This window comes from Cupressus sempervirens, chromosome 7 (genome assembly GCF_028749045.1).
Source record: "Cupressus sempervirens isolate cs-2001-9-10 chromosome 7, ASM2874904v1, whole genome shotgun sequence".
Lineage (NCBI taxonomy): Eukaryota > Viridiplantae > Streptophyta > Pinopsida > Cupressales > Cupressaceae > Cupressus > Cupressus sempervirens.
Window position 1 is genome coordinate 3,431,063 of NC_143124.1, and position 18,841 is coordinate 3,449,903.

An 18,841-nucleotide genomic window follows, 5' to 3' on the forward strand; every position below is an offset into this window, starting at 1 on the left:
GAATTTGGGGAAATCTTGTGAATAGCTCCTATTGGTCAAAATGTTATAGACATTGAAAGAATAGTTGCTATTCCAAGAAGGAACAGGCAAAATCTTGGTCACATCCAAGGTCAAGTAAATAATAATCAGTAAGCTGGCTAATAAAGGTACCTTCCCTTGAATGAAGGTTGGCCACTCTATTTTGAAGTTTGAATATTGGCAATTCTATCTGAGGCTTGAATTCAAAACATGGTTTGGTACAAAGGGAAAGTGGAAAGTGATAGTGATAGTGACACTGATGAGGAATATTTTTCATATTAAAAGAAACAAATTCCTAATGAGCCTGTACAAGTTGTTCTTGAAGAACTTCTATGGTGGCAAGAGGCTAGATCGTAGAATGGTTCATCCATACTTGCTACAAATTTTTCAAAAGATCAAAAAAGATGATGGAAAAGATTATGGATTTATTTCTCATGATCAAGAATACTTTTTAGCAAAAGATTCAACATATAAAGATAAAGATGGCCTTGTTGAAAAATGCCTTTCATCTAAATCAACAATGAAGAATAATGGGAATGTCTCTCATTCAGCTGTCTCTCAACAAAATCAAATTTTCATTGATCCCAAACAAGGTAGCTTCTTGAAGAGTTTCTATGGTGGGCGAAAACTAGATCCGAAAAAGATCCATCCATCTTTGCTCCAAACTTTGCAAAAGATAGATGAAGAAGATGGTAAAGATAATCAGTTTTTCTCTCACAGACCAAAAACAATTTCAGAAAGAAGTTCCACATGCAAGCATAAGGAAGAACTTGATCAGAAAAAATGATTCATGTGAATCAAGGATGGATAATGGTGGTCAAAAAGGTGCCCCAATACCTGGGCCCATTACTCATCAAAATCATGCTTCCATTGATCCTAATCAAGTTGAATTTTTAAAAAGCTTCTATGGCAATGCACGTTTGGATCCTACCAAAGTACATCCTTCTTTACTTCAAACACTGCAGGAACTTGAGAAAGAAAACCCATGAAAGAATTATTTTCTTGGTAGCAGAACATCTCTTGATCCAAATGTTAGAAAGGACTCATCTAAATCTTCACGCATGAAAGAAGACGGGGATCCTATGTCTAATGAAGGAGATGGTCGATAAATGGAGTCTATAGGAGAAGGGTCAGCTGATGTATCAAGGCATGACTGTGAAAATTTCAAGATCTAGGAGAAAGTATTCAATCATCTCAATCCTAATGAGAAAGAAAAAGAAATATCAAACGTTTCTCGAGGAACTACACAACATATGATTAAAGATGAGGGAAATATGGATCAAGGTGAATTTCATAATACTTTTATTCCTACTTGGTGCCTTGATGCTTCAGATGATGACTTCCTCTGTGGAGAAGACATTCCTATTCATTCACCCCTAATCATTAAAGGACTATATTGCTGAAGTCAATTCTTTAGAATATTTTTCACAATCTTCTATTATTGCCACTGATGAAGAAATAACCTCAAGTGAAATCTTGCAGACATCACCATTAACTCCTGAGATCATCACAAGAGTAGAAGATCATTTTCAAGAGAAAGATGATGAGTTGTCAAGAAATCCTTTTCAAGGTTGCATGCAAGTGAAATATGAAGCTTTCCCATTTTGTGAAGATGGTCATCAAGAAGAATCAATGAAGCAAGTTTGTGAAAACATTGATGAAAATTTAATAATAGGTACGATGGAAATGGGAATTAAGGATAGGCCTCAAGTAAGAGAAGATGACACATCAAGCTCTCACTCTTCCTCATGCATGAAACCTAAATTTGAAGCATTCAAGTTCACAAGTGGAGACTACAATCAAGAAAACATTGTGATGGTATCTCACACTAGAGAAGTACTTGGCCTTGAAGAAATGTGTTGTCATCTAATGATTGAAAAATGTGAAGATGAAGGCATAAATGATGATGCTCTTTTAAAAGAATTTCCCTTACATCAATATCAACTGATGATCAATTCTCCTGATCAGCTAGACTCATTAGAGAATGTGCGCACTGGAAAACATGATTGTTTCTTCTTTGAGTGATCTAATGGGAGAAGAGGAAGAAATACATCATGGGATGATTCAATGTGACAAGGATGTGCATTCATATTGGAATAATTTCGTAGAAAATACAAACACAATCATCCCCATGGAAAAGAAAGATGGTCTAGTGTCAAAAATAAGTTCAAGAATTCATGATGACCAATCACTAGAATTTCAAGTAGAAGGCTTGTCAAGTGGAGATAAGTATCATAAATGCATTCAAAATTTTGAGAGCCTTATCCTTCAACTCTTTCAAAATGAAGTTGTGAATGGCATGCAACATGAAGCAGAGTTGATTTCGAAGTCAAAGATTTTTTGAGACACAGTTATTTGGATACATTCCTTTATCAAGTGATGTGAAGTATACTAGGAATCTCAGAATAGGAATTCAAAGAGCAAACTTATACTTGAGTCCACAGGGGCCTGAAAGTTGCCACATGTTAGCACGCCATGGTATTTATTTTCCTCCACCAGTGAATGGATTTGCATGATTCTACCTTGAGTTACTAGAGGTAGGGAAACCTATCTTGTATATAGTCTAGATAGGAGTTTTTGTTGTGTTGTTTTGTTGCACCTAGTCTTCCTTTTAGTTCTCCTATTTTTGGTGTTTGTTCCCCTTTTTTCAAAGTGATTCCTCGTGTGACTCCATAGCCCAATGAATAAGACACTGTTCTAGTTTCTCTGGATTCGAGCTTCGTCCTTATCAGTCCTTGTCCCCAATTAGAGCCAGTTGTTGCCCTAGTATTTATCATACCCAAATTTCAAAATTTTCAATCAAAATGTCCAATAGGACATAAAAATTCAATCTTTAAAGTGTTCGAATACTTACCCCATTCTTGGTAGTCTAATGATTTTAAATCCTCCAACTAATCACCGGCTCCACCCTGCACTACAAATTTTTAAATTTGGTCTCCTAAGTCTCAAATTATCAATGGTTAATGAAAGACACCAGAATACATATTTTCAACCAAATCATTAACCATTAACCTTTTAAAAAGGTTAAGGTTCGGGGGTCAAAACACATATTTCAAAGCATTAACCTTAACCATTAACCTTTGAAAAGGTTAAGGTTCGGGGTCCAAAACACATATTTCAATTTGAAATGTTAACTTCTCCATTTTAAAAATAAAATTAAAAAAAAGAGGTTAAGATAAATTTTCAAAACAAGTATTCTTAACCATTAACCTTAACCTCTCATCCGAAAAGTTAAGGTTAGAGGCTATTTCTAAAAAAGTTATTAACCTCTTCTTCTTTTTCTGAATACTTGAAGATAAGATTTGAATGAGAAGTCATCTCAAAGGCCTCTCTATGATAGAAAATACATCTCAGTCATGAAAGAATGAAGATATTTCTTCAAGGTATTCAATGGAGGCTTTGAAATTCTAAAAGCAAGATAATGTACATAGGAATCATCGGGGAGTTGAGAGTCTTGAAAAGAGAATGCGAAGTAGCCCGTACCTTAATTCCAACCTACTCATCTTTGATACTTCCAAAGCACTTAATGGAGAACATTTAGAGCCTTGATAAAAAGTACCACTATTAAAAAACTAGGCAACAAGCATGAGAGAATAACTATGAATGGACAGCTACTGAGCCCAACCATACATGTTCACAATGGATGTTATCAAAAAGCTCTGTAGCTTTTTGAACAAATGCAAAACAAAGGTGTATCACCCAATAAGTTTGCTTTCACCAGCATTTTAAAAGCTTGTGGGGCGTTGACGTATTTGGAATGGGGTAAAGAGATTCAGGATTAGATTGGGAAGACAGAGATCGATATTGATGTTGCTGTGGAGAATGTGCTTCTTGATTTGCATTCAAAATGTGGAAGGTTTAAGAATGCACAACATCTGTTTGACAAAATGGTTAACCAAAATTTAGTTTCATGGAATTCTATTATTACAGGATATGCCCGAGCAGGTTTATATGAAGAAGCTATAGAACTCTTTGGGTATATAAAAAATAAGATCTAGATTGGGATTGAACCACTTTGACCACAGTTGTGGGAGCACGTGCAAATCTTGAAGCCATGGAACTGGGTATGCCACTCTCTAAAATCTCAATTTGATTCCAATGTTGCTGTGGGAACTGCCCTTGTTGATATGTATGTCAAGTGTGGGAGTATAGAGGGTAGACATACAGTGTTTGATGGAATGTCAGAGCAGAATGTTGTGTTATGGACAGTGATGATTGCAGAGTATGCTCAACATGGAAATGCTGAGAAAACTCTAAAAATCTTCCCCAAAATGCTTTCAGCAGGGACGAAAGCTCATGAATACACCTTTTCCATTGTTCTTAGTGTATGTGGAACACTTGCAACTCTCGAGAAAGGGAAACAATTCCATAGCCACAGCTTGACTACTGGATTTCTGTTTCAAATTCTAGATATGCCCACCATGGCTATGGCAAAGAAGCTATCCAACTCTTTGAGCAAATGCAACAGGAAAATGTGGTACCCAATCACGTAACCTTCGTTGCTATCCTATCTGCTTGCTGTCGTGAAGGCCTTGTTAGTGAAGGACACTTCTACTTCAATTACATGATTAACCACGGTCTTGCACCTCATATGGAGCACTACACTTGTATGATTGGGCTACTTGGACGTACTGGGCATCTAGATAAGGCAGAAGAGCTTATTAACCACATGCCATTTGAACTCAATTTTGTGGCTTGGTGGACATTGCTCAGTGCTTGCAGAAACCATGGTAATATTCAGCTAGGAAAGCATGTTGCAAATTGTATTTGGAAGATAAAACCACAAGACCCTGGAACTTATGTGTTGCTGCCAAACATTTCCACTATATTTAGTGTCTCTTAGAAGTCTTAGCACACCATGACAACCAATTGGTGTTCCTTAAGAAATAGATGATAATGTGGAAGACCACAATCACTATTGAAGTAATTGTATGTGTTTCTATGCATGGACCGACCTCTCAACAAATGTTATCATGGAAGGAAATTGCATGTTGAAGAGTTTTCAGAAAGTGGTATGATCATCACAAGAGTAGAAGATCATTTTCAAGAGAAAGACGATGAGTTGTCAAGAAATCCTTTTCAAGGTTACATGCAAGTGGAATATGAAGCTTTCCCATTTTGTGAAGATGGTCATCAAGAAGAATCAATGAACCAAGTTTGTGAAAACACTGATGAAAATTTAATAATAGGTATGATGGAAATGGGAATTAAGGATAGGCATTAAGTAAGAGAAGATGACACATCAAGCTCTCACTCTTCCTCGTGCATGAAACCTGAATTTGAAGCATTCAAGTTCACAAATGGAGACTACAATCAAGAAAACATTGTGATGGTGTCTCGCACTAGAGAAGTACTTGGCCTTGATGAAATGTGTTATCTAATGATTGAAAAATGCAAAGATGAAGGCATAGATGATGATGCTCTTTTAAAAGAATTTCCCTTACATCGATATCAACTGATGATCAATTCTCCTGATCAGCTAGAGTCATTAGAGAACGTGTGCAGCAAAATGGAAAAGATGATTGTTTCTTCTTTAAATGATCTGATGGAAGAAGAGGAAGAAATACATCATGGGAAGATTCAATGTGACAAGGATGTGCATTCATATTGGAATAATTTCATAGAATGGAAAAGAAAGATTTTCTGGTGTCAGAAATAAGTCCAGGAATTCATGATGACCAATCACTAGAATTTCAAGTAGAAGGCTTGTCAAGTGGAGAAAATTATCATAAATGTGTTCAAAAATTTGAGAGCCTTATCCTTCAACTCTTTCAAAATGAAGTTGCGAATGGCATGCAACATGAAGCAGAGTTGATTTCAAAGTCAGAGATTTTTTATGAGACACGGTTATTTGGATACATTCCTTTATCAAGTGATGTGAAGCATACTAGGAATCTCAGAATAGGAATTTGTTGATGCGAGTTTTGTATCACTTACATAACATATTAGTAATTGAATATTTGATACAGAATATCAAACATACAATTCCTCTCTTGAAAAGTTATTGCTCATGAGATATGAGAGTAACTCCAATGTTCCTTACTCTTGTGGATACTCACTCAGTTTTATCAATCTGATTTGTTGGTAATCACGTAGGCGGCCTTACGCAAATTATTGAGGATGACTTGGACTTTGGTGGGATGATGGAGATGGTGGTTCGGTTTGTGAAATATGCGGGTGGCGGATAATATTGATGGTGATGATGATGGAGGATGTGCCTGCCAAAGATGATGCTGATGGAAAAGCGATGGTGGTGGAGGGTGAATGGGTATGTTCTAATACTTGACTTACTTCTCTAACTTTCCCCTCTAAACTTTGACTACTCAACTACTCACTATTCTACTCCTACTCCTACGAATGAAAGGTTAGCAAATGGACGGGGATCGAACCTAATGAAAGCTGATCAGCGGCCTCACTTCTACAGGTGCAATGATTCAAAGGAATAATAAACTAGTTTACCACACAAGGCTTCCCAACCAGCCGTTAGGATGCTAGTGGTCTAGTATTGATCCCTATCAAAGATTTACTAATGCTACAATGCAACTATCCATCTACTTTACTCTTGCTTAAACAACTTGAAATGCAACCAACTTTAACAACTTGAAAAGAAATCTAACTATGTGGAAGTAGAAAACATGCAATAACACCCAATGTTCTTAATCACCATGCAAGTCACAAAAATGAAAAAGAGAGCGATTTTGGTATTATCTTAGCAACAATTTCTCCAACCCTTTACAAATGAGAGAAAATGGCCTTATATAGGGGCCAAAAATACAATGGACGATGGAGATCAAAACAAGATCAACGATCCAGATTGGATCCTCAAAACCCTAATTAGGGTTGCCACCCCATCGGCCAATAAGAAGCTGCCACCTCATCAATGGACCAATGAAAAAAGTGCAAAGAGTGGCAACCAATGAGAAGGCACCAAAATAGTGGTCGATCATAAATAGACACTTGTCCTATTCTAAATGAAAGAGAAATTATCACTTGGGCTTACATCAAGTGGTCTTCTAATATAAATCTTCCCTTTTCTTTCATTTTCTTAGCCAAGGCAATGAACTTAGCTTACCTTCCATTAACTTCTTCTATAGGAGGACAAGGTGTGTGCTTCGCTCTGAGTTCCACTGACTTCACCACGTTGCTTGCTGCTTGTAGTATTTTTTCATGATCCTACTCATATTCTTTCACAAATTCAATAAAAGCATTGAGAGAGGAAAGGGTGCCCAAATGCTTCTTCTTGATAGCAACCTTTCCTAACTCATCCAACCTAAATCCAAAATCTGTCTCATTGATCCTCTTCTCTGATATCCTCAAAATCAAGTGCTACCCCAACATCGCTCATCATGGTTGATATGGAAGTGTTGACGCTTGGGCTATGATGTGCTACCACCTTCTATATCTTCTTTGCCAAGGGGAGTTGTCCTTCTTTCAGTCTGTCCCTCATCCGTATCACGTCTACTGTACTGATATTGGTGTCAGTTATTTGCTTCATTTTCGAGAAGAAAGGTGTTTTGGGCATCATATCCCCTTTGTCTTTCTTAGTGTTTGTTTGCTTGGGATTCTTACTTGTACTAACATCCTCCATCTCGTTGCCCTATTACGAGATGGTAGAGTGGTGGACCAGAAGGCTAGCAGAACCAAGGGAAGCAATCCTTAGACTAGAACCAAGGGAAGGATGTCAGCTTAAGGACCCTTTGCAACTCTAAATGATTAAAATTCACCTTAACCAATAGCTGGACAGTGACTTTTCAGAATTTAGGATCAGACCTCAAAAACTTCAAATCCACTTGCAAATCAGAAATTTATCATGTAATTCACCTTCAAATAAATTTGCCCAACCTAGGGCAAAAATCACAGCTCTTTGCAAAAAATCAAAATTTGCAAAAAATTGCCAATACCATGAAAAATCTTCCTTTCAACCAAAAATCGCCCAAAAGCAAGGGCCAAATCTGCCCAAGGAAGAAATCGCCAATGGAAGAGAAATCTGCCCTCAAGACAAAATTGCCAAAAATGGAGAAAAAACTACCTTGCAAGGAAAATCGCCCAACAATGGAGAAATCTGCCCTTGCCAAAAAATCGCCAAATGAGAAGTGAGGAAAGAAGAGGAAGGAGGTTCCTCTTATACCCAACTCCACAAGCCTTCCCAAGCTGGCCAACTTGGACCCTAGGAGAAAGAGAAATAAATAATCAATGCAAAATTATGGCCCACAATTAAATACTTAACCAAAATTAATTTTGCCATGATAAAAATTAACTTTTTAAATTGCCATTTGGACCAAAATTGTAAAAAGAAAATAAATAATGCCTTAGAGGTGTTAAATATTTCCATTTAATGAAGATTTAGTAATTAATACGTTATTAAAATTGGATTTTGGCTAGTCAAAAGCCATTTTTTAATATTAAATTACTAATTTCATTAAAGACTACAAAGTTTTCAAGGCAATTTAATCCATTTAAAGACAAAATTTGCAGTTTTAATTCCAATCAATTTAGCTAAGACATTTTAGCATTTTAACACAAATAAATCATTCTCTAGAGCCTAATCTTTCTTCACCAAAAATTGAAGATTTTCCAAAAGACCAGATTTAACAAAAAATTTCATTTTTGAAAATTATTTCAAATTTACACAATTATATCCAAATTTTCAAAAGAAAACATCTAAATACAAAATTTACAATTTTATCCTGCCAAGTTGGAATTAACTTTGAAATTTGTTCGGCCTAGGGATAGAATTGGTGGCTCTGGAAAATCAAGTTTTAAAAAAAGGTTGAAAATAAGCTAAGTCTCTCCCACTCGCTTGAAGGTGTCCAAGGCTCAAAATTTTTAAAACTCAAAAAAAACTTTTGGAAAACTTTAAAAAACTATTGCCGAAGCGATTGAAAAAAAGGGGGTCCCCAAAATTTGCGGCAATGGTGTGAAAACCTCACAACAGAATTCAAAGAGCGAACTTATACTTGAGTCCACAAGGACCTAAAAGTTGCCATATGTTAGCACGCCATGGTATTTATTTTCCCCAACCAATGAATGGATTTGCATGATTATACCTTGAGTTACTAGAGGTAGGGAAACCTACCTTGTATATAGTCTAGATAGGAGTTTTTGTTGTGTTGTTTTGTTGCGCCTAGTCTTCCTTTTAGCTCTCTTGTTTTTGGTGTTTGCTCCCCCTTTTGCAAAGTGGTTCCTGGTGACTCTATAGCCCAATGAATAAGGCATTGTTCTAGTTTCTCTAGATTCAAGCTTCATCGTTGTTAGTCCTTGTCCCCAATTAAAACCAGTTGTTGCCCTAGTATTTATCATACCCAAATTTCAAAGTTTTCAATCAAAATGTGCAAGAGGACATAAAAATTCAATCTTTAAAGTGTTCGAATACTTACCCAATTCTTGGTAGTCTCATGATTTTAAATCCTCAGGCTAATCACCAGCTCCGTCCTGCACTACGAATTTTTAAATTTTGTTTCCTAAGTCTCAAATTATCAATGGTTAATGAAAGACACTGAAATATGTATTTTCATCCAAATTATTAACCATTAACCTTTTAAAAAGGTTCAGGTTCGAGGGTCAAAATGTGTATTCCGAACCATTAACCTTAACAATTAACCTTTGAAAAGGTTAAGGTTTGGGGTCCAAAACACATATTTCAATTTGAAATCTTAACCTCTCCACTTTTAAACAAAAAAAAAACAGGTTAAGATAAATTTTCAAAACAAGTATTCTTAACCATTAACCTTAACCTTAACCTCTCATTCAAAAAGGTTAAGGTTAGAGGCAAAACATGTATTTCTAAAACAGTTATTAACCTCTTCTATTTTTTCTGAATGTTGGAATATAAGATTTGAATGAGGAGTCATCTCAAAGGCCTCTCTATGATAGAAAATAGATCTTAGTCATGAAAGAATGAAGATATTTCTTCAAGGTATTCAATGGAGACTTCAAAATTCTAAAAGCAAGATAATGTATAAAGGAATCACCGGGGAGTTGAGAGTCTTGAAAAGAGAATGCGAAGCAGCCTGTAGCTTAATTCCAACCTGCTCATCTTTGATACTTCCAAAGCACTCAATGGAGAAGATTTAGAGCCTTGATAAAAAGTACCACTATTACAAAACTAGGAAACAAGCATGAGAGAATAACTATGAATGGACAGCTACCAGACCCAACCATACATGTTCACAATGGACGTTATGAAAAAGTTCTGCAGCCTTTTGAACAAAGGTGTATCACCCAATAAGTTTACTTTCACCAGCATTTTAAAAGCTTGTGTGGGGTTGACAGATTTGGAACGGGGTAAAGAGATTCAGGATCAGATTAGGAAGACGGAGATTGATATTGATGTTGCTATGGAGAATGCACTTCTTGATTTGCATTCAAAATGTGGAAGCTTTAAAAATGCACAACATCTATTTGACAAAATGGTTAACCAAAATTTAGTTTCATGGAATTCTATTATTACAAGATATGCCTGAGCAGGGTTATATGAAGAAGCTCTAGAACTCTTTGGGTATATTAAAAAAAAAAGATCTAGATTGGGATTGAACCAATTTGGCCACAGTTGTGGGATTATGTGCAAATCTTGAAGCCATGGAACTAGGTACGCAACTCCACTGCCACTCCCTAAAATCTCAATTTGATTCCAACGTTGCTGTGGGAACTACCCTTGTTGATATGTATGTCAAGTGTGGGAGTATAAAGGGTAGACATACAGTGTTTGATGGAATGTTAGAGCGAAATTTTGTGTCGTGGACAATGATGATTGCAGAGTATGCTCAACATGGCAATGCTGAGAAAACTCTGAAACTCTTCCCCGAAATGCTTTCAGTAGGGACGAAACCTCATGAATACACCTTTTTGATTGTTCTTAGTGTATGTGGAACACTTGCAACTCTCGAGAAAGGGAAACAACTCCATAGCCACAGCTTGACTACTCGATTTCTGTCTCACATTCTAGATATGCCCACCATGGCTATGGCAAAGAAGCTATCCAACTCTTTGAGCAAATGCAACAGGCAAATGTGGTACCCAATCACATAACCTTCATTGTTGTCCTATCTGCTTGCTGTTGTGAAGGCCTTGTCAGTGAAGGACACTTCTACTTCACTTACATGATTAATCATGGTATTGCACCTCATATGGAGCAATACACCTGTATGATTGGGCTACTTGGACGTACTGAGCATCTAGATAAGGCAGAAGAGCTTATTAACCACATGCCATTTGAACCTGATTTTGTGGCTTGGTGGACATTGCTTGGTGCCTGCAGAAACCATGGTAATATTCAGCTAGGAAAGCATGTTACAGATTGTATTTGGAAGATAAAACCATAGGACCCTAGAGCTTATGTCTTGCTGCCAAACATTTCCACTATATTTAGTGTCTCTTAGAAGTCTTAGCACACCATGAAAACCAATTGGCATTCCTTAAGAAATAGATGATAATGTGGAAGACCACAATCACTACTGAAGTAATTATATGTGTTTCTATGCATGGACCGACCTCTTAACAAATGTTATCGTAGAAGGAAATCGCATTTGGTAGATATAGACACAAATTGGAGACATGATGAATGTATATTCACTATTCGATGGACAGGAGTAAGGTCTATGTTTCAAGTCATATTGGGTTAATTTCGTAGAGGTTAATTAACCTCACCCAAATCACGTATTTGGGAAGTACTTCTTAACCACAAAAAGGTAGTTCTTAACCTCCATGTCTATATAAGGAATTATTCTTGGCTTTGTAAGGGACCTTTTGGGGCTTGAGAAAAAGGGAACACTGTGATAAAATTTTGATCAGAAGATAGTATATGTAAAGTGTGTACAAATTTTATCTTTGTAATCGAAAATTCCTCTTAGGTTCTTGGTACAAGAAAATAAAGGAAAATGTTATTTGAGTTCTCTTCTTTCAAATTGCTAAAAATGTTGATTCTCTTTGCAGTGGGCATTTTCATGGTATTGTGCAGGTGTTTATGAATCTTTGGGTCAACATTGTGCTAGTGGTAATTCTCAAGCGTAGATCTTGATTGTTGTTATTAGCTGTTTAAGTTAGTACAGGAAAGCTTTGAAGTCGGATGGTGCATTCATCATCAATGGCTTTCTATTCATCTTTTAAAGTTTAATTTCATTTTTATTTGAGAAACTTCAAAATTATATCATACGAGGGAGTTGCCCCTCTAAACGCAGAGGAAGGTTGCATATCAAGGGCCTATCCAACTATTGTGAACAGTTTGCCACATACACTCCGTTGGGCCATTTTCAAGTGACAAACTTGTTTACCAACACTTCTCAATTAGTAATTCTTTCTTACTCTCCATTCTTACCCTTGGTCCTACCAAGGGGCCCAGGACCATTTGCTTCACTTGCTTTGGAATCCTCCAAAGTTTGCTCATATTACAGAGCACAAAGATCATACAAATTAAATCATTATCAAATCTATCCATTGTAATAAATTATTAAATTCTACGTTATCGATTCAGATGCAAATACGGATATGGGATGTGGGCAATTTTTTTTTTTGGATGCAAATGCGGGAGAAAACGTATATATATAATATATAATATATGTAGGGAAAACAGTTCTGGATTTAATGTTGCAAGGAGGATAAATCAAGTCATTAGTAGATCTTGTTTTGCTTACTTTTGATGCTATTCATACCATCAATGGCAAGATTATCCAAAGATTCCAAACAGTAGGAGATCATGCAAAGAATGGACAATAGAGTGGGATGCGTACATGCAATCTGGGTTGTGGCTTGTGTTGACCAATGGATGGCCCATGTTTCTAATTACAATGTGAAGGATGTGATAGAAATGTATTATGAAAATTATGGGAAGACCTCCTTTCACACACATTAAATAGATACATCCAATGAGGTTGTAGTTTCTGATTAATAAATAAGTGTGAGTTTCAGCTTGAACAGTATATCCATTTTATCAAGTGCATCATCCTATCTAGTTGCCGCTGGGCCAACAGATGCTCCCGGATGCGTCTGAAAGCCCTGTGGATGCTGGCAAGAAGCCAGCCACAGGCTCTTGGATCCGTCTGGAAGCCAATGGTTGGCTTCTTGCCAGCATCCGCAGGGCTTCCGGAGACATCCGGGATCTGTCCACATCGGATGCGGAAGCCTAGCCTATAGGAGACAAATCAATATCTAGATTAAATTGAATAAAATACAATTTAGACAATAATACACAAACCAAGGAATGATTAGATTGCACCTTGAAGCCATGAAATATGGGTAAACAAAAACACAACTTAATTAACGGTGAATGCATAATAACAAAATGCATAAAGATTGGCAAAATTGGAAAAGCATCATTAGAGTACCAATTCTACAAGTATAATAGAAAGAATGGAGTTTGAGTTCATAAAAAATGGCATACCTACATCAACAATCAATATGTGCAAAAAGATTTGTAAAATGCCTCGTAGAATTATCTGTCTCCTTCAAGCCCTAAAATCGCTCACTTATAAAATGTCACTTATAGAAATGGTGTCTAATTTGTCGCTTATATCATTATCTACAATTGTCGTTTATAATAGTTTCATTTATCAAGTGACTTATACTCGTATGTTTGTAGCTTATAAAAATGGTATTTCAAAAATTCATTTCTCTAAACTGCAACATGTCTTTCATTTCTCTAAAATGTCGCTTATTACATTACATTGTCATTACAAAAATGGTTATTAATTTGTCGCTTATATCATTATCTACAATTGTCATTTATAATGGTTTCATTTATCAAGTGACTTATACTCGTATGATTGTAGCTTATAAAAATGGTGTTTCAAATTTTCATTTCTCTAACGGGAGCTCCAAAAAGCAGTAGAAGAAACAATAACATGTCTTGAAAAGCATAAATTTGGACAGACATCATATAGAGCGATCCCCCAGAAGCCTGAAAGCCATGTAGCATTACCTTGTATCAATTCATATCCTTCCAAATGCAGCGTAGTGGTAGTATTTGCCAATTAATATAACTAGAAGTTGCACCGAAAGAAGGTGCAAGGGTATGCAGATATGCCTATAGGTCTTTGGTATGAGAGAACTATTCAAAAAAAAATGTTTCATTGTAGAAGGAAGTCTTGTACTTAGCATTATCCACTTTGAATGAATCAACATTACAGTCTTGGTGAATTATATATTTTGAAGGCAGAACCTCTAAAAAATAAAGAATAGCATTTGAATAGATTTGAAAACATTAGAAAATGTTGCATTTGTTAATACAAGCACAACAGGTATAAGAGAAACTATAGTAGAAAACCAAGTTTGTGTTATGAGAAACAATGTATACAAGTAAATGTAATGTGCACAAAAAAAGCATAGTTGTTTTCATGTCATCAGGTTAAAGTAGCTAAATCCTGTATGCATTGTTATTTTATATATTTCATTATTAGAGTCATGACGAGCCTAGTTGGACAATAGATACAAGAAAGATGAAATGTACTAAATCTTGGGAAGGAATATAATTTTCCTTACATAACACATACTAATATTATATAATAATAAAATAGCATAGAGATACTTGAGTCAATAACTTGAATAAGCTGGCAAACCTTAATATTCAACCCAGTCTAAAACTATAGTAGTGACAACTTCCATACATGGTCTGATAGCCAACCCGGAAACCAGCCTCCTCAGAAAGAAAGAGCTATTGCTGCTAAGAATCAATAATACATTAATAGGTGATGAAAATCTTGCAGTGAGAGTTAGTATATTGAGAAGTGTAAAGAAAAAGAAGGCAAAGATAAGGTAAAGGAATCTAAATGAATTCCTTTCAATTTTGAGACAAAAACTAGATAAGAAATATTTTGGAGGTAAAGGTTTACTTTCGTCTCCATTAACTCAGTAAGGCACAAACGTTTTCTTGTACACACCAAAGCCATGTTCTTGATTTGTTGACAAAAAGTATCTAAAAATGATTTTGAATGTGAAGGTTCTTAAATAGATTAGAAATGAAGGTTTAGTTTCCACTTGTTAAGAGTATCCAATAAATATTTGTATTACCATTTTCAGAAAAGTAATAGTAATATAAGATAGTACTATACTTTAAGGTTCAGCATTTTAAAATATAACTTGTGTGCCATTTTCTTTAATATACCAATCACAAGTTTGTAGCATCCATTATATTTATACAACTGTACATAAATGTTTCCTCTTTACTTATTCTTCTGTAATGTTCATTTTCCATTAATGTTATGATACTAACCACAAATGTGTAGCAAATTTACTCAAGAGTGACACTTATTATCAGCCCATGGGAATTGAGGCAGTTAATATTAAATGTGGTTGTTATATGCAACCAGACTTGTTATCAGTCCTTCCCTTTTTATCATAAATAAGATTTGTATATGGCTGGCCTTGAAATTGATAATCAACAGAGTAGGTTTGACCCGATCAGACACATGTAGCACTTGGGCTTACGCCTCATACACACTAGTCACTAATCCATCAAGAAGGAAAATTAAAAAATAACTGTTTAATTATATTATATTTGTCGTTTGTTATTATATTTTCTGTTAAATAGCAGTCAATTTCATATAAAGCTAATTCAATATCCTGCCTCATTCCATAAATGCCCTCCCTTCTTCTATCAAGCTAATTAAATATCTATGCAAAGAGTAGTTTCAAATTCTGTACAAGAAACACGAAATATTATCCCATCTTCAGCAGTTACATTGACTTATTAAGTAAAACTAAAGAGTAATATGAAAATCACTTGCATAAACCCAACCAAAAGTGTGTAGGTGAAATTTGTAACATTTCACAATCACTACACAATCACTCTTACATTCACAAAAATCTACAGAATTTGGGGACATGGATCAAAAGCAGTTATCAACATTTTAATTTGAATAACATTTTGTAGAAGGAAAATCACAAATTTTGTTACTCCAAAGTTAATTCCAGCATTTACAAATCTTTCCTGATTCATGTTTTCTATGCTTTGAACACAATATTGTCTGCCTGAAAGGCCAGCACTAATGAGAGAGTATCAATTATTCTAATTTCTAAAATGTGGATGTCTTCTGAGAGTATCAACCAATGAACCTGTCATGCTCTAGAAATCCAAAGTTTGGTCTGTGAAAAAAAATGTAAATTTGTGTCCTTACACAATCAAATTACTCCTCAAGGACAGTGTATGACAAATATGTGTACTAAAACATGTTTCTAAAGTTCTGCAGGATGGACAGAGGGGAAATAGATTTGCAAGGTAATTTTTTCCCACAATAGGAGACAAGTGTATGTATATGTGTGTATGTGTATGAACATGGCCTTTGGAGGGTAAAAAGTTGCTATTAAGTACTCATCAAAGATGTCGAAGGGATTAAGGTGAAGCCCATAGACCATATTCTCTGTATTTTAATACGCAGTTCAGAAAATACAAGTTTATCTCCTGTTCATTTAAACATCCAACTAAGAGAAACAAAGAGTGCCATATGTACCTTTGATGTGTGAGAAATAAACATGGTAACACCAAACACACCAACAACTTGAAGAATTAGTCCAAACCAGTGTTACTTGAAAATGTGTTTCCATCATAGATGCACTCATTTCAAAGAAATGACCCGATTTTGGGGATAGGGGGACATGGAGTCAGTTGGAATGTTTCCAAGTCGTTCCCAATGAAGTAAAAGTTTCAGAAATTGTTCTAAAATCTCAGAATTGGACAATGGCTATTTTAGAAACTATTGACCGTCCACAAGACAATTGGGGAGAGCCATTCCCTGATTATGGCATCTGTAGCTTTATTTCATGAATTTTTTAAAATATATTTGTATTTTTTTAAAAACTTTTAAAGACAAAATAACATCAGTAGCATCAACTTGAGAATAGATTTTCTTAAATTCTAGACTATGGAAACATATGGTAGATTATAGACTACTGAAACTTATAACACACAAGACATATGTATGTTTGCACGGATAGTTTCAAATTTTCATATTTAAGTCTGTGTAGAGATTTCCAATTGTAAATTAATAAGTACTAGAAATACTTTTGTTACATTTCAGAAAATGAAATAACACTTCAACATTTAAATATATGCAAAGGTCTAAAATAAACAGGAGATAAACTTGTGTTTTCTAAACTCTGTATTAAAATAGAGAATATGGTCTACAGGCTTGACCTTAATCCCTTCAGCTTCTTTGATGAGTCCTTCGTAGCAATTTTCTCCACTTCAAAGGCCATGACAGCACCTCGCTATATATATATATATAACATCTCCTATTGCGTGAAAAAACAAAACCCCTGCAAATCCATTTCCCCTCCGGGTAAAATAGGTCCAAACTAGTCTAGAATTGCAACTAACGAAATGATTGGATCAGAGGAGTCATTGATGCTATACCACTGAGTCAAATCAATTATTTTGGCAACATATAAAGTACAATTAACCAAGGGAAGAAATGAGTACTGGTGAAGCAAAAAAAAAATAGAATTTGTTAACATTGACATGTACATTTCGACTTTGTTTCAGCTCTCTTACTGCTCTTGTTTTAGTTCATGTTCGCAGAAACAAAATGCTTGGGACAGTATTTTTCTGATTGTATAAACAAAATAAAAGATCATTCTCATACATCCTAAATTTGATGTCAGGAGTGGGTCTAGAAACATGTTGCACATATGATTTGATTATTTCATGCAGTAGGTTAACCATTCTCATAAAGGAGACTGCTCTGTTTTTCTAGCGTTCAATTAACAGATCTTATGGCACGTGTAGGGAAGCCAAGAAAAGAATATTATAATTTAAAAAAATTAAGAACAGTAAAAAAATTTAGTTTCCGTAACAATGAAACTATCCTACATAATAATTATAGTTCATATATCCAAAAAAATAATATAACTGACTGAAAATTGTTGTTCATTATGAAGATACCTCTGCAAAGACTGGTGTTCTCTTTCCAATTCCATCCATTCTATGAAACAATAGCGTCCAGATAAACTTATCAAGCATTCTACTCCAACAATTACATCAAGTTAATTTTGATGCCACAAAAATGATATAAATACACTTACAAGACACAAGGCTTATCCCCAAAAATAATGAAAAACGTAAGAAAACGAAGTTCTATAGATTATAAAAGAAATTTCCAACCTAGTTCCTGCATTTTGGGATATTTTCTTCATCTTGAAATGTTAAGGAATCCAGAACATAATCACAAGCTCATTTTAGGGTTTCAAGGAACGCAGTTTAGGGTTTTGAACAAGGAAAATTAGTTCAGGTTCATGCTCTAACAATGGAAAGCAGTTTCCTGTGCCCACTAAGTGGATGCCGTTTTGAAAGCGATATTCGATAGCAAGAGAGGAGAAGATGAAATTGCGTACAACACTGCAAAAAACGTACAAAATTGAAAAATGTTTCACACTTAAAACTCACCTCAACGTCTCTTGCTCATTGTCGAACCTTTTTCATATAAAACTAACCTTGACATTAAGGCCTACAAACAGATCCTAAAGAAGAAGAAAAACTGATTTTATGTTCACAAGGAGAGAGGAGCTAATTTTCTTGGGCAGAAATAACCCCAAACGTTTTTGGAAAGAACTCCAACCAAGGAGAAAACAAATTGAAAATAATAATATTACTGCCACCCAATGGTTTGAATATGCTAAGAAACTTTATGAACAAGAGGGTGGAGTGGGACAGCCACCTTTGGTCAATGATGATACAAATCTTTTCACTGTGCAAGAGATAGAGGCAGGGATTAAGAAGTTAGGTGGAGATCTTGTTGCGCTCCAAGCAGAATATCTGAAGTGGGGTATGAAAACTCTTGCACTGCACATCACTGAAATTTTCAACAAAATTTGCCAAGAAGGGTTTCCGAAAGATTGG

At 35.4% G+C, this 18,841-nt stretch overlaps 1 pseudogene across 1 annotated transcript in view; it reads right to left on the reverse strand.

Annotated features, from left to right (window-relative positions):
* The window catches only part of LOC149545121 (F-box/LRR-repeat protein 15-like), a 55,614-nt pseudogene extending 37,229 nt beyond the window's left edge, over window positions 1-18,385 (reverse strand). Inside the window, exons 1-2 of the transcript XR_016353528.1 lie at window positions 18,107-18,385; window positions 17,888-17,966 (exon numbers count right to left, since the gene is read on the reverse strand). The product of XR_016353528.1 is annotated as an F-box/LRR-repeat protein 15-like (transcript). The remainder of the gene's footprint in view (window positions 1-17,887; window positions 17,967-18,106) is intronic.
* Between the last annotated feature and the right edge of the window lie 456 nt (window positions 18,386-18,841).